Source organism: Sabethes cyaneus, chromosome 2, assembly GCF_943734655.1.
Source record: "Sabethes cyaneus chromosome 2, idSabCyanKW18_F2, whole genome shotgun sequence".
Classification (NCBI taxonomy): Eukaryota; Metazoa; Arthropoda; class Insecta; order Diptera; family Culicidae; genus Sabethes; species Sabethes cyaneus.
Window position 1 is genome coordinate 186,191,568 of NC_071354.1, and position 15,988 is coordinate 186,207,555.

Consider the following 15,988-nt stretch of genomic DNA (forward strand, 5'->3'; position numbering starts at 1 on the left):
AGGACAGAGCTGGTCAGCTACTGACTGACCGTACAGAACAGTCCCCGAATGGCTAACACGGTGGATAATGTCGTATCTCACCGAGCGTACTGCATACGTCCGCATAGATGGGACGAGCTCGCTTCCGTTTGAGATCGAATCGGGTGTGCCTCAGGGAAGCCATCTAGGTCCACTGCTGTTTATATTATTTGTAAACGATCTGTGCACCACCATACAGTCTCCTAAATACATGTTCGCAGATGATCTCAAATTTTTTCGTGTAGTAACGTCACCGGTTGACTGCTGTGCAATCCAAGCTGACATTGACGCGTTAGTAAACTGGTGCTCGCTGAACGGGATGGAAGTGAATGTACAGAAATGTAATACTATCTCTTTCTGCAGAAAAAGACGTAACGTTATAACACTCGATTATAAAATGTCTGCATCAAGTATCAACCGTGTAAATACAGTGAAAGATCTGGGCATTCTACTAGACAGCAAATTGAGTTTCACACAGCACATTGCGTCTACTACTGCCAAAGCCTGTGCTGTATTGGGGTTCGTCAAACGAAATACGAAGCAATTCCAAGATGTCTACTGCTTAAAGTCGTTATATTGTGCACTTGTACGGAGCATACTGGAGTATGGAGTGCTTGTTTGGGCTCCTTATCATGCTGTGCAAGTAAATCGAATCGAAAGAATCCAACGCCACTTTCTTCGATACACTCAAGTCTTTTTTTACACGGTTTGTTTTTTTCGATTACTCTAGAACGATGTAACTTAGGGACCATTTACAAACTACGTGATGAATGTCGGGCCCCTCCCAAATGTATTGAGAAATAAATGAATGGTCCCTAAGTTGCCCCGTTCTTCATAATCGAAAAAACAAACCGTGTAAAAAAAGTACTTGAGTGTATGCTCTACGACTCCTGCCCTGGAGTGATCCGGTTCGGCTACCGCATTACGAAAACCGATGCGCGCTTATCCATCTACCGACGCTGACAACTAGAAGGACGCTGCTGCAACGGCTTTTTGTTTTCGACCTTCTTGGCAATAATATCGACTGCCCCGACTTGCTGAGCCGAGTTCCAATCAACGTGCCTCCAAGGCCTACTCGCCAGCCTCATTTCCTTCGGCTTCCTGTGTATCGTGTATAATGATATGCCCAAAATAGTCCATTTAATGTTTGCTATAGAGAATTTGACAATATCTCAGAGTGCTATGATTTTAATATTAGTAAAATAACCTTTAAACATAAAATAAGTAATACCTATGTAGCGACAGTCTGTACGAATTAGTCGAAGACTTGTAAATAAATAAATAAATAATTCAACAGCTGAACATTTTGAACAACTCTTCCGAGTTTCGACTGTTAGAGACCAACAAAACCAGCAACGTATGACGCCTACAGTTCGTCGAATTAATCGCGTCAACTCGGAGACGCCATCGCTGGATGAAATTGTAGCAGCCACCAAGAGTATGAAATCCAATAGAGCGCCAGGGATAGACTGTATTTCAGCCGAAATACTCAAAGCTGATCCATCTTTGTCAGCCCAGATAATACATCAGCTTTTCAGCAATATATGGGAAACCGCAACTTTTCCGGTGGACTGGATGCAGGGCATATTGGTCAAAGTCCCTAAGAAAGGAGACCTAACGTAATGCGGTAACTGGCGTGGCATCACGTTGCACTGTATTACTTTCAAAGTACTCTGTAAGGTAATCCTCAACTGGATCCAGGAGAAGATCGACGCTACTCTCTGGCGGCAACAAGCTGGATTCCGTGCTGGCCGATCATGTGTAGACCATATCCATGTAGACCATAATCTCTCCAACCAGTGCCTGTAGCTCGTGATCCATACGCCTCCGTCACTATCCGCTTTTTGTTTGTACTCCGCCAAAAATAGGCCGCAACACCTTTCGTTCAAATACGGCTAGTGCACGTATGTCTTCCGTAAGCAAGGTTACTGTCTCAAGTCCGTAGAGGACTACCGGTCTGATTAGCGTTTTGTACATCGTACTTCGCTCCAAGATCGAAGCGTGTTTCGAAGGGAAAAGTAGGCCCGATTTCCAGCTTGAATGCGTTGTTGGATCTCCTTACTCGTATTATTGTCGGCGGTGACCAGAGATCCCAAATATACGAACTCATCATCCACTTCCAGACCATCGCCGTCAATAGTCACTGTCCGTGGGAGGCAAACGTTTCTTCCTACCATATATTTGGTTTTCGACGCATTCATTTGTAACCCAATCCTTCTAGCTTGCTCTGACGTAGATTGCCTGCGTCGTCCCAAGGTTTCTAATAAAAATGTCGAGGTCGTCTGCGAAGGCAAGGAGTTGGCTTCTCTTGCTGAAGATCGTTCCTCTCGTTTCGATGCCCGCTCGCCGGGTCACACCTTCAATAGCGATATTGAATAACATACAAGACAGTCCATCTCCTTGCTGCAGCCATATGCGCACGATTCGAAAGGACTCGAGAATGTCCCCGAAACGCGCACGTAGCGCATCACTCGCGCCAGAGTAGCTGTGATCAGCCGCGTCAGTTTGTCCGGAAAACCGTACTCGTGCATTATCTGCCATAGCTGTTCTCGTTCAACTGTATCGTATGCTGCCCTGAAATCCACGAAAATATGATGGGCACGTTGTACTCTCGACATTTCTGGAGGATTTGTGGGAGAGTAAAAATTTGATCCGTAGTCGCACGGGCCCCCATAAAGCCCGCCAGATACTGCCCTACGAATTCTCTTGCTACTGGCTGGCACATCCTCTGCCGTAATCTCGGCTTATGAGCCCGAAGCAATACGGTTCGCCAAAATAGAAGCAAAAAATTCTGCAAAAATTTCACTTGATTCCCATTCTTGCATTTGCATTCCCACGTGTACCCTTTCTTCATCCAGAATTCTATATTACCCGATAAAGCCTCTCGACAGTGCAAAAGTTCCTCTTATACTTAAGTGTACTGGTCAGAGGAACGCAATGATTCCTCTAAAATATGGAACAGTGCTGGCAGCGAGAAACCAGGGGGTGAGGTTATGCACAGTGATACCACATCTACGGATTTAGGAATTTTCGGACCTACGGATCAAGTGCTCAAATCTACGGATTTTTACAAACTTTGCGGAACAAAATGAAAGTTTCATTTAGTGACAAAAACCAAAAGTACGCTACATGCAGTGAATAATTTCCCAAAAAGCATAACTTTATTCTTTCTGAGATAAAAAAGCGAGCAGAATAGTTAACTTTAATGAGAAGTATGCTGTCAATAAGAACTAACATTTTTCACTTTGACGGCAGATAGAAAGTTTCATCATTATATGCGTTAATGGCATAAAGTTTTCCACTTCTCTGCTTTCGCTTTCTGATCGTAGTGATATTTACGTTTATAGTAATACTGATATTTTCTACGGCAAAACGGAAAAGTATTTTCATTTCTTTTATTCCTAGATTTTGGCAGTTCATTAATATGATTTTTGTAGCGCGATAGAATTTCAAAATCAAGCGAATAAGGTTATTCTTTATAATCAAGTAGAACAAATCATTATTCTATATGTATTAATGTTTGATATGCTATTTTTACGCACGCGATAAATAAAAACGCTTCGACATATAAACCTTCAAAAAGCGATGAAAAGATGACTAAAATATATAGAAAATACTATGCAGAGACGGCAAAATGTTGACGAAAATGTGATTCATAGTCAATGGAGCAGTGATAAAAAGATGGCAAAAATACGATAAAAAGACGACGAAAAGAGTGCCGAAACTGCGATAAAAAAACGCGACAAAAAATGGGAAAGAGACATTTTATAACTGCCAAACAGGCGATAAAACATGCTAAATGACTGCGAATTGATGGCGAATAAACGTCGTCAAAAAGACGACGAAAGACCAACGAAAACACAAGAAAAAGACATTTTTGTTGTCTTGGCAACAAACAGGACGAAAGATGATGAAAAGATGACAATAAAACGAAGAAAAGGCGGCTAAATGTCAAAAAACCAAAATACTATGGAAAGATGGCAAAAGGACAATAAAAATACAACAGAAAAATGATAATGAGACGCCGAATATGGAGAAAACGGCAGCAAAACGATGACAAGACGACGAAAAGGATTCGAAAAGGTGAACGATAAGGTGAAGAAAAAACGATGAAGGAATGATGGAAAGACAGCAAATAAACGGCGAACAAACAGTGAAATGCCAGTGAAAAGATATGACGAAGAAGTGAAGATTAGTAGACGAAAAGACAAACGACGACAAAATACGATTAAAAGACACCAGAAAAGGTTAAAACCTGTGACAAAAATGCCGAAAAACAGCAATACAAAGCGATAAAAAAACTATAAATATATGCCTTTGTCTAAAGAGACAAGTCAGTAAAACAGCGACTATGCCAAAAAAAGACACTAATTACGACGCCATCAAACAGAAAACGCCACAAAAAGCAATAAAAAATGTTGAAAAGAGACAAAAAGACGATGACAGAACACCAGATGTTGAACATAACGTAGAACAACCACATAACGTTAAAAAACAACAAGAACGAGGGTTCAACACGGTGTAGTCACGCCACTCACGCCGAAGACTCGGGTTCAAATTCCCGTCCCGCAGAAATCACGAATGACCCAAGCTGTTAAAGTGACTATAATCAAATTAAAGCAAAAAAACGACAAGAAGATGACAGGAAAAGGCGGTAAAATACGAAATAATCAAACGACGAAAAATAAAAGATGAAATACAAAAAAACAAAGGTGAATGACTAAAGTCAAGAGTGTGCATTCTTGAATAATATAGAGAAAATTTGAAATGTATCATGAACTCATTTGATTCAAACAAGTAGGGGGACTGGGGGTATAATGCCCACGTTAAGAAGAATATCATATTATTCATCAATGCGGAATGCATTTCCAGAAACTAGAACTAAAGTAGAACAGTTTTCTACCTAACATGCTCGTCCTGAAGCATAAAAATCACTAAAACACGTTTGAATCGTGAAATTATATAAGGCATTTGAAAATTTGTTTTCAGATTCGTTAGGGGTAAAATGCGCATAGGTGTGTACAAAACGAACCACAACAAAGGGTCAAAATGCACCACAACAAATTGGCAAAATGCGCTGTCTGTTTTATTTTAATGCAAACCCGGCACGACTCAGAACAGCGTGAGGACCTACCTACTTGTTAAATCTGTTATTCCGGATCGCGGTTTTGCAATCGCCAGGTCCATCTTCGCTGGAGCGGTCGATGCTAAGATATCACACAAGGGTTTTTCTTGGTACCTTGCCGGCAACGCGTCTTTCACTGTTTTTCGCTGATTTTCACTACCGCCGCAAGTGGCAGGCTCCGGCCAAGACCGACGGTGGGTTTTTTATGTAGCTTCGCGACATCTTAACCGGGTTTTTCGGAGCGAATCAAAATTAAAACAACACTTTGCCTTTTGCTTTTAACAACGTTTTGACGTTTGTCTAAAAGTGTATGGGCTACTAGATCGATTAACGTTTGGTTGCACTGCAAGTAAATTCATGCTTCTCACGGCGCATTTTGCCCCGCTAGAACTTGTTTAAAAAAATCGTTTAAATCACATAAATAATGATTCAATTAAGCAATTTTACATTGGCTGCTGGATACCGAGACCATTGTTCAAAACAAGAGCCATTTACAGATACGTAATATTGTTTATTGGTGGCGTAATGTCTTACGAAAAAAGTTGTAAGAAATAAGACGGCAAATAATTTTTTTGTTTTTTCATAGGATTTATGTAATTTAGAAAGCTGATATGCTCAACACAAGTTTGTAATGTAAAATAGAAGCGATTGGCACCTTAATTACAGTGACTGAAGAGTTCGAAAACAGACACTGAGGAAGCCTGCAAGTCGTAGGCGAAATACGTATCTGTCATTGAATAAAATACACATAGTAGAATTAAATTGGATAAGTTTTCTTATTTTTTATTTTAGACCTTAATTACAGTTTAAAAGCGAGTAATTCGTGAAATATGACAGCGGCGCATTTTGCCCCGACTGGGCATTTTACCACCAGTTACCCTATTCATTTTTTTCAAATACAATGAAGAACAGTAGGGTAACAAGGGGTAAGAAGGCCCGGCGGGGTAAGAGGGACCACATCGATTTCGCTAAGAAATCCTTAAATTTTCTACAAATGCCCCAGTATGTTTTGTTTAATAGACTATCTAAACACTTTCGAGACAACCTGTGGCACTCGGCCGTATCCAACGTCAAAACTAGAATCAAAACAAACTTTTCGTTCGCAGTGTCTTCATGCGATATAATTTCAGCAGCAACAAATTTAAGGTCATTCAGCAAAAAAAGCTATGTATTTTGTCGTTTCTCTTACCACTGACTTTAATTGGGCAATTCTTGTTCTGTGTGTGGCGGAAAAGGTATATAAAATAGTACAGATTGAGAGATAAAAGCAAAATAATATAAATTGTTAACTAGGGGTAAGACGGGCCATTTTTCACGGGGTAAAAGGGCCATACGTCATAGTGCTCATAATTGCCTAAAGTTCTTCTGTTTAGTGTCTTAATAGATATTAAAAATATTGAATGAAAAAACCAACTTTTTTCCTGTTGAATTTGACTACCTTTTTTATTATTCTGACAGACACGCATTTCGTTTACGACTTGCAGGCTTTATCAGTGTCTTTTTCGAAATAGAGTACGTCTGTAATGAAAATTATTCCTGAATCTGAGATCATCCTGTCTAACACAGAGCCTCCCACGTCAAAAGAAGCCAACAAGCGCCATTCGAATAACAAAATCAATGTAAATTTGGATCTAACGGAATCAAAATTCGATGATCCCAAGCCACTTAACGGCTCATTTAATGTGTTGCCTTCTTTGCCTTCACCTAAAGTGAAACGTATTCAAAGAGTAAATAAAAACCAGTGGAGTAAAATAACGTCTACTATTATTTTCAAAATTGAACTAGTAGTAAAATTCCTTCTTTTAGCAGGTCTCTAAATTAAACTATACCCTCTTTTAGCATGTACCTAAAACCCCTTTAGAACTTGTTCTTACTTAGTTAATAATATTGAAATTGTGTTTACAACTCAAAGAAACCTTCAAATCTGCCACAATCCGCCTTACTCCGCCATGGTCCGTCTTACCCCTTTGGTGGTCCTTCTTACCCCGCCTGGTTGTGAACGAGTAATTTTTAGACGTTTCGAAAATTGACGAAAAATAACGGAAAAATAGACTAATTAATTCTTTATATAAATTTTAATGGTAGATAAATGAATGCTTTTCCATGTGTGGAACAAGAAAAGGTGAATTTTCGTATACATTTTATGCTAGCAATTTATTCGCTTAGGGGGGCCGTCTTACCCCGTCGTCCCCTACCTATGCGACAAAAAATGTCACTTCTATCACTTTTCAGCAAAACTGAGAAACATTTTATACTAACAAATTTTTAAATGAAGAAGAAATTTCGGTCTAACCTCAAATCAAAAGTTTGATTTACAATTTGACTAAGTTTTATAATTTATAACCCTTTCCTCTGTGATAAAAACACAGATGGTAAAACTACGAATTTTCCTTCAGCAAAACCTGGCATCACTACGGACGCCAAGACGCCCTGACCACTTTAAATCTGGAATATGCGATAACTTAGCAAGTAAAGGTCCAAGAGATTTGCGGTCTTCTGCAAAAACGTGCAGTTTGAGTGCTTCGATAATTGCTTAGAACATTGTATTCTTGTAAAATGCAACTAAGAAAAGCTAAGTATGAAAAACCAATTTTTAAAGAAGTTTTAAAGAATATGCCCTATAGCTCAACGATAAAGATAGAAAATTTTATTTTTAAGTTGCTTGTTTTTATATTGTTTACAACTTTGTCGAAGAAACTATATCTATATTTCCTAATACAAAAAAGTTATTTATTTTATTTTCATTATAGTTTGACTAACTTTTGACTGTTTTGAATTAAGGGGGATATTTATGCGAAGAAAAGTGCTGAAGACCATAAATGATAAAATAAAAGCAAAAGATACTAGGAATAAAGTTCCACTTTTCGCCCTTTTGGACTACTGTGGCAGTGCTTCCGATGGTGGAACGCCGACAACACTCTCGGTCTGCGACCATCTTGTTTAAATGTCGTAAAATATTTTTTAAGGGATTACTTAAAAAAAAATGGTCGTTAAGTCGGCTGCTTCCATTATGCCTAACGTCCGTATGCCTAATGTCGCGCACCCCTTTGCAGCAACCCTTGATGTTGAAAATCTCTGATACAAGTTAGACGAGTTCTTCCGTCGTGAAAGATACACGCGGTCGTATCTAAGACAAACCCGTCATACCATGCTCTAGGGACGGGGTGGAACCAGGGATGGCCAGCACCTCAACTTGCAGCGGGTGCGAAGAGTGATTCACACAGTTCTCTCAGCGAATAGCAAGGATGCAGAGGTATAATCATTAGTTCACTGGCTCCTAGATGCAGTGTAAGTGGCAATGGAACTGACGACAGCGTCTTTTCTTCTCCGAAACACCGCACAAAGCGGACATGAAAACAACTACACTGCCACTGTGAAGGCCCCAAGTGTGGCTTCACTGTGAGATACAAGTGTGACTTGGCTGTGCGATCCTTACTGTGAATTCACACTTCATAGAAATGTATAGTTCACCAGCGCGCTGCAGCGGTAAAGATACTGAGAAGTCACTTGGAAGCAGTTTATTGGGGAGTTCGCTTTGTGTTGTTTCCATTTCGGTGAGCTACACAGAAATTGAAATGCTTCTATGATGCATGTCAATGAATGATTTTTTCGCGTGGAGCTGGCGGTAATAAGATATTTCATATTTTTATTGCCGTAGGACTACGTCTTACCGCAGATTGCCAAAAACTTACTTGCACCGGACAAATAGCTCTAAGCGGACTTTTTAAAGATAAAATAGTTGCAATCGTTGATTAATAATATTTAGTCTATTTCCAACGCATTTACATTCAATTTTTTCATTTCAAAAAAGGGACTCGATTTTAGCACGGTTTCGATTTTGGCAACATAGGCGATACGCCGTTGTTGCCTAATTCGAAATCCTACTGTATTACAAATCACACCTGGTTGTCCGCGCTCTTAGAATACCATTCTGGCCCGATTTTCGAATAGGTTCTATTGTTGCCATCAAAGTAAAAACCGCGTGGGTTATTCCAAACTACCATATAAGGAAACAAACTCTCGCTTCTTTATTTTTGTTTACAGGACTTAACTAAAAATCAGGCTAGCAGTTTTTCTCTATTTCATTATCGCTAAGAACTTTAGTCACTATGAAAATTTATTGTAATTGTAATTTATTTAATTGTCTCGATATTGGTGTTTATGACATATACGAAATAATTTTTGATTTGATTTTTAACGGCTAAACATTTAATTATGAATAAAATACACCAATGTTGCATGTTGTAGTATAATCGACACATTTTGTTATTAATCGAGTCCGACGTGATTTTGTACAGCTATTTTCGCGGTATTAGCAAGTAGGTACTATCTAAAAACTGACATGTAGCATGTAACTTGTTTTTATAATTTTCCCAACATTAATGTTGCCCGATGTTTCCAAGAAACTTTGGCCACACCCCACAAATATTAGGATGGCAACAGAAGTAATATTGATCAAAAATGAACAAGTCACACCTTAATTAACATTGACATTATTCTAACAGTAGGCGAGAGTAGTCAACAGTGAGTCAACGGGAATAGCTAAGTCATAAAACAAGATCCATGATATTTACATGGAAAGTGAAGTTTGTGAACCTACATCGTATAATGCAGTTTGAGAAAAAAATGTTGATTTTTAAATATATTTTTCAACAAAAATCAATTTTAGGGGGTCAATATAAATTTTTTTGCAATCATTTTTAAGTGATGTTCAACAACAAATACATATTAAATTAAAACTAAAATTACTGCACGGCATCACATAGTAATAATAGTTATTATTAAAAAAAATATTGTCCGCTAGTTCACTATTTTTTATAAAACATTCCTATTAGCGACGGTGACACACAGAGACGCGGGGGACACTTAGACATAGCTTTCACCATGCATATTTTTTTGATTTTTTTTGTGTTCAATTGCATTAATCCATAGGGATAACCTGTAAATAAATGTGTTAGTTAACACTCCATTAGTCACGCAGCTAAGCACAATGTAATTTCTTTTTTCAGGTTTCATTCTTCATTCAGGTATATGCTTCAACTAATGCTTGTACGATATTAATTTATCAAACACTAGCTGACCCGACAAACTTCGTATTGCCACAAATTAACCTGTGTTGTACATAAATCATGAATCTCGGATGATCTTTGTCACTTCTCGAGTTTTGCAAGCCCCCCAGTGGGCGGCGCTTCCGACGGCGGGTCACCGGCAACACTCGCGACCGGCTCGTCCTGAATGATCTAGTGTTACTATAGATAGTTTTTGTGGTCTTGTTATTGATTAATGTTTTATGGAAGAGTCTCGAATTTCTCGAGTTGGATTAGTTTTTGAGTTTCGCAAAAATTTCTGTTTTATTTGTATGAGAGTCCATATCCCCCTACCACAGGGGTGAGAGGTCTCTAACTATCATAAATAAATTCAAGACTCAAAAATCTCCTACATGCTAAATTTGGTTCCATTTGCTTGAATAGTACTCAAATTATAAGGAAATTTGTATTTCATTTGTATGGGAGCCCACCCTCTTAAAAGGGAAAGGGGTCGTAATACACCACAGAAAAAAAATTCTGCCATCTAAAACTCTCACATGCCAAATTTGGTTCCATTTGCTTGATTAGTTCTAAAGTTATGAGCAAATTTGTATTTCGTTTGAATGGGAGCCCCCCCCCCCTCCTAAAAAGGTAAGAAGTCCTAATTCATCATGGGAAAAATGATTGCCTCCAAAAACACCCACATGCCAAATATGGTTCCATTTGCTTGATTAGTTCTCGAATTATGAGGAAATTTGTATTTCATTTGTGTAGAAGCCCCCCCTCTTGAAGTGTGGAAGGATCCTAATTCACCGTAGAAAATATTTTTGCCTCCAAAAACCTCCACATGCCGAATTTGGTTCTATTTGCTTGATTAGTTCTCGAGTTATGGGGAAATTTGTATTTCATTTGTATTGGAGCCCCCCCTCCTAATGTGGGAAGAGGTCCTAATTCATCACAGAAAAAATTCTTGCCTCCAAAAACACCTACACGCCAAATTTGGTTCCATTTGCTGGATTAGTTCTCGAGTTATGAGGAAATTTGTATTTCGTTTGTATAGGAGCCCCCCCCCCCTTAAAGTGGGGAGGGGTCCCAATTCATCATAGAAAAAATTTTGTCTTCAAAAACACACACATGCCAAATTTGGTTCCATTTGCTTGATTAGTTCTCGAGTTATGAGGAAATTTGTATGGAAACCCCCCCTCTTAAAGGGGAGAGGAGTTATAATTCCCCTTATAAAGAGGGGAGGGGTCTCAAATTACCCTAGAATAAATTCTTGTCACCGAAAACACCCACATGCCAAATTTGGTTCTATTTGCTTGAATAGTACTCAAATTATAAGGAAATTTGTATTTCATTTGTATGGGAGCCCACCCTCTTAAAAGGGAAAGGGGTCGTAATACACCACAGAAAAAAAATTCTGCCATCTAAAACTCTCACATGCCAAATTTGGTTCCATTTGCTTGATTAGTTCTAAAGTTATGAGCAAATTTGTATTTCGTTTGAATGGGAGCCCCCCCCCCCTCCTAAAAAGGTAAGAAGTCCTAATTCATCATGGGAAAAATGATTGCCTCCAAAAACACCCACTTGCCAAATATGGTTCCATTTGCTTGATTAGTTCTCGAATTATGAGGAAATTTGTATTTCATTTGTGTAGAAGCCCCCCCTCTTGAAGTGTGGAAGGATCCTAATTCACCGTAGAAAATATTTTTGCCTCCAAAAACCTCCACATGCCAAATTTGGTTCTATTTGCTTGATTAGTTCTCGAGTTATGAGGAAATTTGTATTTCATTTGTATAGGAGCCCCCCCTCCTAAAGTGGGGAGAGGTTCTTATTCATCATAGAAAACATTCTTGCCTCCAAAAACACCTACATGCCAAATTTGGTTCCATTTGCTGGATTAGCTCTCGAGTTATAAGGAAATTTGTATTTCGTTTGTATAGGAGCCCCCCCCCCTTAAAGTGGGGAGGGGTCCCAATTCATCATAGAAAAAATTTTGTCTTCAAAAACACACACATGCCAAATTTGGTTCCATTTGCTTGATTAGTTCTCGAGTTATGAGGAAATTTGTATGGAAACCCCCCCTCTTAAAGGGGAGAGGAGTTATAATTCCCCTTATAAAGAGGGGAGGGGTCTCAAATTACCCTAGAATAAATTCTTGTCACCGAAAACACCCACATGCCAAATTTGGTTCTATTTGCTTGATTAGTTCTCGAGTTATGCAGAAATTTGTGTTTCATTTGTATTGGAGCCCCCCCTCTTAGTGGGGGGAGGGGTCTCTAACCATCACTAAAACCTTTCCTGGCCCCAAAAACCTCTACATGCAAATTTTCACGCCGATTGGTTCAGTAGTTTTTGATTCTATAAGGAACACAGGACAGCCAGACAGACAGACAGACAGACAGACAGACAGACAGACAGACAGACAGACAGAAATCCTTCTTTATAGGTATAGATAAGGTGTTTGTCACAAGACAAGTCAATTGCATACGTTGTGTAATTTCTGAGAAAAAGGTACATAAAGTTTGAAAATCGTGTTTTTCCAGGAGCGGCGTTTTATTCGGCGAGGTTGTTTTACGCCGCACTGGAATGCTTATGTGTATGACTTTGTGTATGATTTTTTTCAAATAAGGCCATTGCAAATAATTTCAAAAGTTTTTGAGTTCTACAGCCTGAAAAACTCGAAAAATGAGTGTATGAGTTGAGTTAATGCTTCTAGCATGAAACAGAAATAGAAATTCGAACAACGGAGTTTCAGAAAATCGGTAAAAATGCCGAAGATATATATTTTTTTGTTGCTCGAATAAAAAAAAACGAAAGAAAAATTTTTCGGCCGATTTTCTGAAACTCCGTTGTTTGAATTTCCATTTTTGTTTCGTGCCAGAAGCATTAACTCAACTCGTACACTCATTTTTCGAGTTTTTCAGGCTGTAGAGCCCACAGACAATTGATTTTATGAAAAAAATATTAACTCATACCCTACCAATTATTTTTTGCCCCACGATTTTTCAAGCCAATTTCCAAGGGGGGGGGGGGCACAAAAACTTTTGAAATTATCTGCAATGGCCTAACTTTTAAACGAAACCTCGGACCGCAAAACAATTCAATAGTGATCTGCAAGGCCGTAACACCTTTCAAACAAGCTTAACGGCGATCAAATAAGCCATATCCGAGAAACAGATAACTAAAGTCATGCGTCACACACACACACACACACACACACACACACACACACACACACACACACACACACACACACACACACACACACACACACACACACACACACACACACACACACACACACACACACACACACACACACACACACACACACACACACACACACACACACACACACACACACACACACACACACACACACACACACACACACACACACACACACACACACACACACACACACACACACACACACACACACACACACACACACACACACACACACACACACACACACACACACACACACACACACACATTTTTAGTCGTTTATGTCCCCTTAAACAACACATTCGACTAAAGATTGAGACCTGTGAGTTCGACTCTTACCCTCGCTCTATTCGCTCTAAGTCTATATTTTTGGCATAATGTTAAGAAAATAGGATAGGGTTATTGATCGTGGTTCGGCCTATGCAAAAACTGATCCTGGTTCGGCCCATCAGCTTAATCATCGATAATTCATTGAATATTTACAGATTTAAAGGAAAAATGATTTTATAAGCAGCTCATAATATTTTCCTCTGCATTGCCTTCATTTATTTGCCATATAAATTAATGTAACTAGCTCAAATAATTAAATTTATAACATATGTAAAAGTGGCTTCCAATGTCGCCATCAAAGCTGTCTTTTTAAACACCTAGAAAGTGTTTTAGTCTGTGAAATATAGGTTGAAAACAATTTTAAAACATAGATTCATCTATATTCTTGCATTATTGGAACGTTTTATTCCAAACAAAAAGCGAGAATACGACTTATTGAGAAAATACGATTTTAATTTTTTGATCTTAGTTCGGCCTACAAATGATCGTGGTTCGGCCTATCAGCTTCACTAAATCACCGCTAGTGGCGCCGCGCTTCGCCTACGTTTTAACCAATTTCTGGCTGCACGTACCACTTGTGTTAAATCTAAATGTTGTGTTTTATTCCATATTTCATTATTTCATGCATTTCTGAAACAAAATCATGATCTCCCTAAAATTGAGTTTTTCTTTTAACAATAAATATGAGGGTATTTTTTACCAAAGAAGCGTACAAACCGGGTTGTAATGTTTCAGAATTTTATGCAACCTTATACACGGCTTCAGGGCTTGTGCATGAAACAATATTTAAAAAATTCATGGTATCGTGTTTTCCTAGAAAACTTAAATGGAAATTTTCCGATTTTCATGTATGTACATCCCAGATTTTAAAAATTCATAGCTGTTGAGCCAAGTATTGAAAAATAAATATTTTTTCATACTAATGTAAGCAAGTTTACTCACCAATCCAGAAAAATTCTGGAAAAAAATTTCCACAAAAATTTTATGATTATGGGAACTCTAACGAAAAATTTATAAAAGTAGTTTTACGAACTAATTGGAAATGGATTCCTTTCAGTTCTACTAAATTGACTTACGTCACTTATACGCGTTTTTCGGTTACGTACGACTTGCAACCTTCATCAGCGTGACCAATTTCTGCAGAAATTATAGTAGAACTAAAGGGAATTCGTTTCCATATTTCGTGAGTTCTACTAAGACTCTCGTAAATAATTCTTAATAAAAGTATGCTCTACCTCTGATTTTTTTTGAAAGTATTTCGGTTCGTCAATTTCTATTCTTTCAACGATAGGATTTTAGCATTATTTGTTGTCCCTGAATTAGGTCAAAAACCAACGACTAACGTCGGTGTATGACGTGTTATTTGTTAACACAGTTGTGATTTCATAAGCAGCTATTTTCATTGATCTATTGGAAAATATTCTGAAATTAAATGTAAATTCTGTCTTTCTTCGAAGGCACCTGTTAGAATACAGGACAATTGCGAGGCTAGTGCTTCGATCCTATTGAGTTTTACAGCCTCTTCCAGTCGATATTACAACATGCGACGCCTGGGTTGTTAGATCAGCGTTCTACCTTGTTAAAAACTATATCTAAATTAATCTTATCTGAAATAACCACATTATTGTCTATGTACAAGCTTAATTAACACTGCTAGGTAGATAAGGTGAAAAAAGATACTATATTTAGCAACAAAAATACATCTGTACTATTTGTAATGCTTCCGAAGAAAGTGAAAAATTGTCTGAATTTATATAACCCGAAATAGTTAGAATATTGACCATGTACAAGCTCATTTAACACTGCTAGGTAGATAAATTTAAATGAGATACTATATTAGGCACCAAAAATAAGCTTATACCATTTCTGATTGATTAATATATAAAAACATTCGTTTTGGAAACTTTATATCGGGATAGGCCGAACCAAGATCATCGATGGGCCGAACCACGATCAACATAGGCCGAACCAGGATCATAATTTGACTGTCATTAAAAATCAAATTCTAAATCAACTGGTCTTCCAAAGTTTCTTCTAAATTAAGAAATAGAATCGTCTTTAGTTATTCTTCCCAAACATTCTAATTTTTTTTTCAAAAACATTGTGATTTTGTAGATATACGTACATTAGTCCATGGGTGCTATGTGAAACAATGAGAATAGGCCGAACCACGATCAATCACCCTACTTTCAATTATCTTAAACTTCGCATATGCAGTATGCTGCAACTGCAACCAAAATCCTGACAGTGCTGA

The 15,988-nt window shown here is 38.2% G+C and overlaps 1 protein-coding gene across 1 annotated transcript in view; it reads left to right on the forward strand.

Annotated features, from left to right (window-relative positions):
• The window catches only part of LOC128738665 (cell adhesion molecule Dscam2), a 215,607-nt gene that overhangs the window by 30,410 nt on the left and 169,209 nt on the right, over positions 1 to 15,988 (forward strand). The gene's annotated exons all lie outside the window — the stretch shown is intronic.